This window comes from Bos taurus, chromosome 21 (genome assembly GCF_002263795.3).
Source record: "Bos taurus isolate L1 Dominette 01449 registration number 42190680 breed Hereford chromosome 21, ARS-UCD2.0, whole genome shotgun sequence".
NCBI lineage: Eukaryota > Metazoa > Chordata > Mammalia > Artiodactyla > Bovidae > Bos > Bos taurus.
In genome coordinates, this window is record NC_037348.1 from 8675521 (window position 1) to 8687854 (window position 12334).

Below are 12334 nucleotides of genomic sequence, written 5' to 3' on the forward strand. Positions count from 1 at the left end.
ATATATGAGAGGGTTGTATTGTAAATCAGTGTCAAAAGAACAGTCCATTTAACAAATCTTTTGGAGCAATTGGTTATCTATTAAGGAAAGAAAAGAAATTTATCCTTAACTCACACCATATGTAAAAATCAACCTAGGAACAATAAAGACATAAAATATGAGAATATTGATTTTTTATGAAAACATTTAATAAAAAATCTTTGTGATCTTGTGGTAGGGCAGGAATTTTTTTAAAGATACAAAGAGGATAAACATAAAGATGACTGATAAGTTCAACTTGATTAAAATTATGGAAAGTCTGTTTCAAGGCAGAAGGAAACAAAGGGTGGGGGGAGAAAACCATAGGCAAGGATAAGGTGTAAAGATGTTTGCAATGTATACATAGGGCATATAAAGAACATTTAAAATTGGATGATAAGAAAACAAATAATCCTATTAGGGAAATGAGCAAATTATATAAACATAATTTGTAAAAGAAAATACCCAAATGCTGCTGCTAAGTCACATCAGTCGTGTCCGACTCTGTGCAACCCCTAGACGGCAGCCCACCAGGCTCCCCTGTCCCTGGTATTCTCCAGGCAAAAATACTGGCGTGGGTTGTCATTTCCTTGTCCAATGCATGAAAGTAAAAAGTGAAAATGAATTCGCTCAGTCATGTCCGACTCCTAGCGACGCCATGGACTGCAGCCTACCAGGTTCCTCCGTCCATGGGATTTTCCAGGCAAGAGTACTGGAGTGGGGTGCCATTGCCTTCTCTGATACCCAAATGAGCCATTAAAAAAAAATAACTTAACCTCATCACAACCAGGAAATGCAAAGTTAAAGAAATACAAAGTTGGGCTTCCCTGGTAGCTCAGCTGGTAAAGAATATGCCTGCAATGTGGGAGATCTGGGTTCGATCCCCAGGTTGGAAAGATCCCCTGGAGAAAGGAATGGCTGCCCACTTCACTATTCTGGTCTGAAGAATTCCATAGACTGTTTAGTCCATGGGGTTGCAAAGTCAGACATTACTGAGCAACTTTCACAAAGTTAAAAGATAGTCAGATTGGCATCAGATTGACAAAGGCTGAAAACTGAAAATACTAAGTGTTGATGAGAATGTGGAGAAAGAGGAAGTCATACTTTGCACAAACAGAAGTTGTATACAACCAGTTTTTAGAGTAGTTTAGCCACATGAAATAAAGATGAAAATGAACATACCCTGTGATCCAGCAATCCTATTTCTAGGAAACATCCAAAAGAAAATTTCATATATGTGCCTGAGGAAACACATGGAAAATAGAAAGTGTATGAAAATAGAAAATATATGAATGCATTCAGTGATAGAATGACAGAACAGGATGTAAGAACATGCATATCAGCTTCATATATGAGAGCAAAAAATTAGAAACTTCTTCAGTATTAACAAGAGGATGGTGTATTACCTAAAGTATGTTTGTGTAGTGAAATACTATCCAACAGTGACGATAAATGACCTGGAACTATATGCATCAACCTGGATGATTCTTTTTATTTTTCCTTTGAGGCTGAAATCATTTAAAAACTTTTAAATTCAGTTCAGTTCAGTTGCTCAGTTGTGTCTCACACTGCGACCCTGTGGACTGCAGCACGCCAGGCTTCCCTGTCCATCACCTACTCCTGGAGTTTACTCAAACTCATGTCCACTAAATCGCTGATGCCATCCAACCATCTCATCCTCTGTTGTCCCCTTCTGCTTCCACCTTTAGTCTTTCCCAACATCAGCGTCTTTTCCAGTGAGTCAGCTCTTTGCATCAGGTGGCCAAAGAACTTGAGTTTCAGCTTCAGCATCAGTCCTTCCAATGAATAGTCAAGACTGATTTCCTTTAGGATGAACTGGTTGGATCTCCTTGCAGTCCAAGGGGCTCTCAAGAGTCTGCTCCAACACCACAGTTCAAAACCATCAATTCTTTGGCCCAGCTTTCTTTATAGTCCAAATCTCACATCCATACATGACTACTGGAAAAACCATAGCCTTGACTAGATGGGATCTTTGATGGCAAAGTAATGTCCCTGCTTTTTAATATGCTGTCTAGCTTGGTCATAACTTTTTTTCCAATGAGCAAGCATTTTTTAATTTCATGGCTGCAGTCACCATCTGTAGTGATTTTGAAGCCCAAAAAGATAAAGTCTGTCACTGTTTCCATTGTGTCCCCATCTATTTGCCATGAAGTGATGGGACCAGATGCCATGCCATGATAGTAGTTTTCTGAATGTTGAGTTTTAAACCAACTTTTTCACTCTCCTGTTTCACTTTCATCAAGAAGCTCTTTAGTTTTTCTTCGCTTTTTGCCATTAGTGTGCTGTCATCTGCATATCTGAGGTTATAAAGTTGAATTAAATTAAAATGAAACTTGTGAAAAATGTCACCAATATACTATTTACATAGCATGCAGTTGTGCAAAATGATACTCAGTATTGCTTAGCTGTGCAGGATTGTGGATGTCCGGGTATGATGGGCATTCCCAGGAGGAATCAGATGGGGAACATAACTGACTCAAGGTGTGTTAGTGTAGTTCTATTTCTTAAGCTGAAAGACAGATACCCTTGCATTTATTATATTATTTTCTCCATAGTTTTATATGTCAGAAATATTTCACAATATTCTTCTCAAAGATCAAAAAGTGAAAGTGAAGTCACTCAGTCGTGTCTGACTCTTTGCGACTGTATGGACTGTTGTCTACCAGGCTCCTCCATCCGTGGAATTTTCCAGGCAAGAATACTGGAGTGGGCTGCTATTTCCTTCTCCGGGGGATTGAAAGAAAGACACAGCTCTCTAATAATCATAAAGAAACACTGGCGAGTTGATGAACACCCTTTCTTTCATGTGTATCACTGAAGCTCACAGAAAATGTCTTCCCATGACCTGAGAAGAAGGTGCCATTCTAACATCCTGCACTATATGGGGCAGAATGGCAAAGACTAGAGATCTCTTCAAGAAAATTAGAGATACCAAGGGAACATTTCATGCAAAGATGGGCTTGATAAAGGACAGAAATGGTATGGACCTAACAGAAGCAGAAGATATTAAGAAGAGGTGGCAAGAATACACAGAAGAACTGTACCAAAAAGATCTTCACATCCCAATTAATCATGATGGTGTGGTCACTCACCTAGAGCCAGACATCCTGGAATGTGAAGTCAAGTGGGCCTTAGAAAGCATCACTATGAATAAGCTAGTGGAGGTGATGGAATTCCAGTTGAGCTATTTCAAATCCTGAAAGATGATGCTGTGAAAGTGCTGCACTCAATATGCCAGCAGATTTGGAAAACTCAGCAGTAGCCACAAGACTGGAAAAGGTCAGTTTTCATTCCAATCCCAAAGAAAGGCAATGTCAAAGAATGCTCAAACTACCGCACAATTGCACTCATCTCACATGCTAGTAAAGTAATGCTCAAAATTCTCCAAGCCAGGCTTCAGCAATATGTGAACCATGAACTTCCAGATGTTCAAGCTGGTTTTAGAAAAGGCAGAGGAACCAGAGATCAAATTGCCAACATCTGCTTGATCATGGAAAAAGCAAGAGAGTTCCAGAAAAACATCTATTTCTGCTTTCTTGACTATGCCAAAGCCTTTGACTGTGTGGATCACAATAAACTGTGGAAAATTCTGAAAGAGATGGGAATACCAGACCACCTGACCTGCCTCTTGAGAAACCTATATGCAGGTCAGGAAGCAACAGTTAGAACTGGACATGGAACAACAGACTGGTTCCAAATAGGAAAAGGAGTTCGTCAATGTTGTATATTGTCACCCTGCTTTTTTAACTTATATGCAGAGTACATCATGAGAAACGCTGGACTGGAAGAAACACAAGCTGGAATCAAGATTGCTGGGAGAAATATCAATAACCTAAGATATGCAGATGACACCACCCTTATGGCAGAAAGTGAAGAGGAACTAAAAAGCCTCTTGATGAAGGTGAAAGAGAAGAGTGAAAAAGTTGGCTTAAAGCTCAATTCAGAAAACGAAGATCATGGCATCTGGTTCCATCACTTCATGGGAAATAGATGGGGAAACAGTGGAAACAGTGTCAGACTTTATATTTTTGGGCTCCAAAATCACTGCTGATGGTGACTTCAGCCATGAAATTAAAAGATGCTTACTCCCTGGAAGAAAAGTTATGACCAACCTAGATAGTATATTAAAAGCAGAGACATTACTTTGCCAACAAAGTTCTGGCTAGTCAAGGCTATGGTTTTTCCAGTGGTCATGTATGGATGTGAGAGTTGGACTCTGAAGAAGGCTGAGCACCAAAGAATTGATGCTTTTGACTGTGGTGTTAGAAAAGACTCTTGAGAGTCCCTTGGACTGCAAGGAGATCCAACCAGTCCATTCTGAAGGAGATCAGCCCTGGGATTTCTTTGGAGGGAATGATGCTAAAGCTGAAACTCCAGTACTTTGGCCACCTCATGCGAAGAGTTGTCTCATTGGAACAGACTCTGATGCTGTGAGGGATTGGGGGCAGGAGGAGAAGGGGATGACAGAGGATGAGATGGCTGGATGGCATCAGTGACTCGATGGACGTGAGTCTGAGTGAACTCCGGGAGTTGGGGATGGACAGAGAAGCCTGGTGTGCTGCAATTCATGGGGTTGCAAAGAGTCGGACATGACTGAGTGACTGAACTGAACTGAACTGACTGATATGGGGCGTCTCCCCCAGAAGACATATTAATGTGAACAATGTGCTTTGGAGCACATTTTAAAAATTGCAAGTTAGTTAAATGCTTGTATAAAAATCTGAAATGCTTTCCAAGGAATATGATTCTCTCCCTACATTGTGAGTCACTCAGTTCTGCCTGGAAATACTAGGGAATGCAGGCCAAAGGCCGACTCAAATGCTTTTGTCAATTGTTACCCAGTACGTGTGGTTCCTCCCTTGATTTCTCAAGTCTTCCGGATCATCTGACCACAATTGATGGTGGAGCGTGAGTTTCTTGTTTCAGCCTCACCTGGTTCTGCAATCCAACTCACATTAGTGGACTCGGGAAATGAAAAACTTTTTATGAGGGAGAACCAAGGACTGCCTTTGGGAAGTCAGATGCCCCAATGCAATTTTCTCAACCACTTGATGCTATTTGTAGCTGGCTGTGAAGGGATGGCTTTGGGTCAGGTTGTGGTCAGTAAGAGCTAGACCAGTTCTTTCTTCCTGAGAAAGGCTGTTCAGCCAGACTCAGGGAAGACAGCCCCCAGACCATGGGCTTAACAGTCCAACTCTGCCCTGTGCCATTTTTGAGACCTGGGCTGAATCAATTAACTTTCTTGAGCCTCTGATTCTTCATCTGAAAAATAGTATGTTTTTAACATTAAACTAAACAGTATTTGGACGGAGGAGCCTGGTGGGCTACAGTCCATGGGGTCGCTAAGAGTTAGATACGACCGAGTGACTTCACTTTCACTTTTCATTTTCATGCATTGGAGAAGGAAATGGCAACCCACTCCAGTGTTCTTGCCTGGAGAATCCCAGGGACAGCAGAGCCTGGTGGGCTGCTGTCTATGGGGTTGCACAGAGTTGGACACAATTGAAGCGACTTAGTAGTAGTAGTACTATGTGATAAATCTAGCGCCACGTGAAAGATGTTCACTGAGATCACTAGCCCAGTGAAGACTCTTCCAGTCCCCCTGAAACATTTTCTGACTCTCCTCTGACTATGGGAAAATGATCCTTTTAAATTCAGTCCTTAAGGCATTAGTATAAATGAACTTGTAGGTTTGCTTAAACATCTCTGGAACAACAACAAAAACAGTCTATGAATGGGAGACTTCAGATTACAGCACTCTGTAAGTGTGGTACACTCATGGTTCATGAGAGGGTTTTCAATGGTGTGGTTTTATATGCTGAAATTAATGACATTGTTTGGTTTTCCTTGGACTCATCTTTATAGTTGCCTCCTGGTGGAGAATGGATGTGAAGCGTTCAGCCTGGCACACAGTAGGTCCTCAGTGGGTGGGGGGACTGTTATTAATGCTCGTTTCTCTAATCAGCATTGCTCCTTGTGGGAACAGTGACACATCAAACGCTGGAGTTCAGCACTGCTGACTGTGGTGGCATCGTGCTCTGGGGCTGTGTGCGGGTGGGGGCAGACTGCAGGCAACGAGGCACTCAGCCCATCACTTCTTCCACCAATCTTCCAAGAGGTGGGAAAAATAAGACCAGTCACCTTCTCATGAAATAGTGTATGTGGTAAAGTAGTGAAGTCTGGATTGTGCAGTGGGAGACCCACGGTGGAGACGGACTTTCTGCTCAGTGGCTCAGGCAAGCTGGTGGGAGTCCTATCCTTGGATCTCCTAGAGGGACCTGTGAGGTCTCCAAGGTCCATTGCTGTGTCCTCAGAGCTCACCCGTATGTCCCAAGCAACCTCACCCCCTGCATCACCCTTTCTTGTACTGTGTCATGTTAGTATCGCTGTCAGTCGCCTTCACATTGTCAAAAGGTTCACAGCCTCCTGATGAATGATGTAATCAGCATGTAGTCACTATACCCTCTGTCCAGCAAAGGATGACTCAGAAAGAAACTTCACTTTGAACACGTCATTAGGTTTTGCTTCAGGCTTTCCCCTACAGAAGAGAACAATGCAGTCTTGGCTCCTAAGCTCTGCCATTCACCTGCATCGTTTCCTGTAATACAAGGCTGGGTCCTGTGAAATGGATGGGCGGGTGTAGTAAGAGCTGTAGGACCAGCGTCTCAGCTGGAAGTCCGCATAGTGCCTGCTGGTCAGAGGAAGGGAACTTGATTTAAATAACTCGTCCAGTGAACTTTAATTCTTTTTCCCTGGAGGCAAATCTTGAAATCCAGAATCCCAGTGTGTGTGTACTATCTTTTCTGACAAAAGTAAGAGCTTGTATTTATGTAAAAAACAGTGGATGGTATCTCCCCTTTTTTATATTTATCTTTCAAAATTGATATTCTGATATTCGAGAATATGAGCTACCTCAGTGGCTCAGTCAGTAAAGAATCTGCCTGCAATGCAGGAGACGCAGGTTTGACCCCTGAGTCGGGAAGATCCCTTGAAGGAGTGCATGGCAACCCCCTTCAGTATTCTTGCCTGGAGAATACTGTGGACGGAGGAGCCTGGTGGGCTATAGTCCATAGGATTGCAAAGAGTCGGACAAGAGTGAAGTGACTGAGCACACACATACAACAATATCTTTGGGTAATGAGGTCAAGATTCTTTATTATACTGTAGGAAGACTTCTAAGATGACTGAACTTTCTTTAGTCCTTCTTAAAGAGGTGTATTCCCTAGTAGCTCAGCTGATAAGAATCTGCCTGCAATGCAGGAGACCGTGGTTTGATTCTTGGGTTGGGAAGATCCCCTGGAAAAGGACTAGGATACACACTCTAGTGTTCTTGGGTTCCCCAGGTGCCTAAGATGGTAAAGAATCCACCTGCAATAAAGAATCTACCTGCAATGTGGGAGACCTGGGTTTGATTCCTGGGTTGGAAAGATCCCCTAGAGGAGGGCATGGCAACCCAGAGAATCCCATGGACAGAGGAGCTTGGAGGGCTCAATGGAGTCCATGGGGTCACAGTCAGACATGACTGAGCGACTAAGCACAGCACAGCACAATGAGGGCTCATCAATCTTTTTCAAGGAAGGGTCTATTTTTTTTAAGATGTCTACAGACCAAAGAGAGATAGCCATATTGGAGAAAATCAGGAGAATAGGTATGTATTAGTGTTGTCTGGCTACTGGACAGATCCAGTTGCTCTACTATGCTGGCTTATGAATGAGTCTGAAGCCAAAACTTTAAGCCTTCATCTGTGGTCTAGCTTCTTAAGAATGAAGAACAAAATTTTATACGTGACCAATTCTCTTCTCTCAAGACTGAGTGATTTTTATTTCGTCTCTAATAATTTTGCTGAAAGAACATCCCTTAAATAGCTTAACTGAAACCATGTTTATTGGAAGGGAAATCTTTTCTGGTTTAGCAAAGTTAGAGTGCTGATTGTGAAGGCTTTATGAGTTCTCAGGGACTCCCCAGTCCATTCCTCTCTGCTTCCTTCATGGCTACCTCTGCCTGACCCCAGCCCTGGAGGGTAACCAGGACACGAACTCAGCTCTGCAGCTGAGAACACATGTCAAGCTAGAATGCTTGACCCCAGAAGCCTCTGTCATTTCTTTCTCTGGGTGAGATTCTGCAGAGCTAGAAGGCGACCATTCATAATGGCCCTGAGGGCTATGTAAGTCTCCTATACAAGATTGACCCCAGAAACCTCAGTTATTTCTTTCTCCAGGTGAGTTGCTGAGTTTTTGCAGAACTGGAAGGCGACCATTCATAAAGACCCTGAGGGCTATGTAAGTCTCCTATCCCAGAATGTTATAAAGTGACAAAGGGCATTAGAGTCCATTGTTGGCTGAACTTGAGGCAACAGGAAAAGTCATACACGGCCTGTACCAATGAAAGTTTGAGTTTGGTATCACATGATGGGGAGAGAAAGAAAGGATAAGTGGAATAAAGTAGCTTTATCCTTTTACCTTTAAATGAGGCCTCTGCCGTACTTACAATATCAGATGGACTTGCCATCACAAGCATTTAGAATGGCAGATTGCAACCTCTCAGTGTGTGTGTGTGTGTGTGTGTTAAATGTCATCCTGATTTCTTATGATGGGGAAAACAATTTTTCAAAGTTAAATATAGAATTACCATATAACCCAGCAATTCAGTCTTTGGAAATTCCAAGAAGAACTGAAAGTAGGATTTTAAACTGATATTTGTACACCCTTGAAAAGGCACTGTGCACAGGAATGCTACTCTTATTTATAGAAGCATTATCCACAATAGTCAAAAGGCCCATCAGCCAAGTGCCCATCAGTGAATGAACAGATAAACATAATGTGGTGTATACATAGAATGGGAATTGAGTCATAAATGGAATGATGTACTGATACATGCCGGCTACAAAGAATGAGCCTGAAAACAGTATGATAAGAGAAAGATGTTAGACATAAAGGGCAATATATTATATGATTCAATTTATATGAAGTATCCAGAACAGACAAATCTACAGCCACAGAAATTGTATTAATGACCAGGAGCTAGGTCAAGGGAGGACGGGGAATCCCTACTTTTTTAAGTCTATGAATATCAGAGATTTACTATTTTTACACATACATAAATTTTTATATTCTTTATATACTTTTCCATTATGGTTTATCTCAGGATGTTGAACAGAGTTCCCTGTGTTATACAGTAGGACCTTGTTGCTTATCCAGTCTGTATGTAATAGTTTACATCTGCTAACCCCAACGTCTCACTTCATACCTCCGCCATCCCCCACCCCCTTGGCAGCCACAAATCTGTTCTCTATGTCTGTGAGTCTGTATCTATTTCATAGGTAGGCTCATTTGTGTCATATTTTACTAACAGATTCCACATATAAGTGATATCATATGGTATTTGTCTTTCTGACTTACTTCACTTATTATGACAATAAAAATATGGAATGTTTCAGGAAAATCATCTTTGTGCAGGGGCCATGCTAATCTTCTCTGTATTGTTCCAATTTTAGTATATGTGCTGGCAAAGTGAACGTGGTTATGACTACTTAATGGGCATACAGTTTCCCTTTGGGGAGACAAATATGTTTTGAAACTAGATAGAGGTCATTGTTGTAGGATATTGGGAGTGTCCTAAATACCACTGAATTGTATACTTTAAAATAGTTAATTTTATGTTATCTGAATTTGACCTCAACTAAAAAAATAATCTATGGTGGAATTTCAAGAATCCAAGAGGGGAGCTTTAAAAACAAGTCAGAAGAACACATTTCTTAAACACTATACATACACATATAGACACACACACAGGTGCGGATACAGAAGTCCCAGTGCAGGAACTGTTAACATATATTGGCCAGGTATGATGGTTAATTTTGTGTTAACTTGACTGAGCGAGAGGTGCTCAGGTATTTGGTTAAACATTAATATGGGTATTTCTGTGAGAGTGTTTTTCATGAAATTAATATTTAAAATCAGTAGATTGTGTAAAGCAGATTTCCTCCCCGATGGGGGTGGGCCTTGATCAAACAGCTGAAGGTCTGAATAGAACAAAAGGAAGGGCTGACTGTCCTGAGTAAGAGACAGTTTCTTCTGCCTGACTGCTCTCAAGCTGGGAGCTTGACCGTTGCTTGCTGTCAGAAATGCTCCATCCACTCTCGTGAGTCTCCATCCTGCCGAATCACTCCGTAGGTCTTGGGACTTGTCATTCTCCATGAGTGCATGAGCTGATTCTATGTAATAACTCTCCTTACATTTGTATCTCTATCTGTCTACCACCTACTTTCCTCTCTCTCTCTCCTATGAGTTCTCTGGAATCAGTGCAGAGAACCCTAACACCCCAATCTACCTGGTTGCTGACACAATTATTCCTCTTTTCATTTCCTTTCCTATACAATGTCCTATTTTCTGCTTGACTTTACTTCAAGTAGCCTCACACTTAACGGTCAACAAAAATGCATATCCAACTTGAAATTACAATTTTTTCAGAAAATAAAGCTAACAACTCTACTGCTCTTTGACTAAAGTTAATTACCAAGTGTGAAAATGTCACCAAATCATGTTTCTGTGTCTTTCTTTATAAGAGCAAAGGCATTATTTAATTGTGCATTTTCTGACATGTTAATTTTATAATGGCATGTCCAGGTTCCCCTCTGATCACATTGCCATAGGTATGTTATGAAACAGTTTATAAATCCCATTCACTTTGATGGTTATAATTAATTGAAGCTGTGAAATATATGTAGGGCCAGCCCTCTGGAGTGTTCCTAATTCAGTTTCCATAGGCATTTCTGAGATGATCAGTATAGCTAAGTCAGAGTCCACGATACTATGACTTAAATTATTGTCTGAAAAAAGAAGCCTTTCCCTAAAGAAAATAATAAAAGGTCAGACACTGATAGAAGTTCATATGGAGAGATTATTGTGGATTAGCACAGTGACATAGTGGATAAAGTTTCAGAGAAGAGGTGGTGCTTCATCTGGGTGAGGAAGAGGGGAAGGAAAGATAAGAGGTTTCTATTGACTCCTTACAATAAGCTCTCAGTAATTCTCATGAAAGCCTTGTAAAGAACACAACATCACCCCACTGTAGAGATGAGTAAGCCATGGTTTGATCCCATAAACTCTGGGGGCAGAAAGCAGATATCTTAGCTGTGAGAGCTGAAGCTGTGGATATATGAGAGCTCTAGGCATGTCCGGGTGGTGAGGGGTGTAGCACCACCCGCTGCTGTCTGCCGGACAGTGAGCAAGAATCACAGAAGAGTGTGTCTGTGTCCATTCCTCCAAGAGTCTTGCACTGGCATATCATCACCTCATGCCTGATTCAAGGAAGACAGTGCTGGAAAAAGAAGTGAGAAAACACAGAGTCACTGAGCCCTCCAGAAGATGAGTAAGTGAGTAAGGAAGCATTCTCGGAAGGGGCAGCCATGTGGCACCCAGGGTTGAAGGCAGGGGATTGAGGAGTGCGTGCAGCGTGTCACTTCACAGAAGCTCCATCAGGCATTCCCTTGGGATGTTGAAGCAGAAGTAGGAAGTGTCAATTGTTAGGCAAAGTGTCTCTGGACCAGAGGCAAAATGTTTTCCAGAGATGCTGAGAATTCTGAGCAGAGGGGTCCGGAAAAGGGCATTCAAAAGGGCCTGCCCTAGTGATGGGGGCTGAGTCAGATACCTGCTGCACCCGTCCTGCCTCACTACAGGGCCTCACTACAGTGACCTGTAGGTACCATTCTTGGGGTCAGGAGCTCAGCTTCATGAAAGGGAAGCACTACTGGATTCTAAGAAATACGCTCAGAAAGAGTAGACAAGAAGACCAATGCTACAGAATACAATTCAGAAAGCAACTGGTGAATGATTGCAACTTTAATGTATACTGAAAGTGGACTTCCAAGCCAGCGTGTAATGAATGGTGTTGAAATAATTTGGTATCCAAATCAAATTAATCAAAATAGAGGAAAAGTAAAGTTAGTCCACTCTCTCATACCCTGAAAACAAAATTCTAGACAAATCAAACTCCTAAACAACTAAAACTTCACAAAAGCTTTAGAAAAACAGTAGAATATATTTCTAACCTTGAGAGTGGGAAAAGGATTTTATAAGAAAGTAACTGCAAAAGCAAATGACTCCATGTTACAATCATATCAGGGACACATATCAAACTCTCAGTGGCCCCACTGAAACCCTTTCCTTGGTTTGAGTGAACAAAAACATGTCAATTCTCTCTCTCTCCACAGATATGAGGTCCAATAACTTTCGCTGAAAACCATCACTCACCACCTAATATTCTTTTCAAAATTCTTCTACGCCCTAGACATGGT

The 12334-nt window shown here is 41.7% G+C and overlaps 1 pseudogene; it reads right to left on the reverse strand.

Moving 5' to 3' along the window:
* Positions 1-9455: 9455 nt before the first annotated feature.
* On the reverse strand, positions 9456-9554 carry LOC112443368 (uncharacterized; annotated as a pseudogene).
* Positions 9555-12334: the final 2780 nt, after the last annotated feature.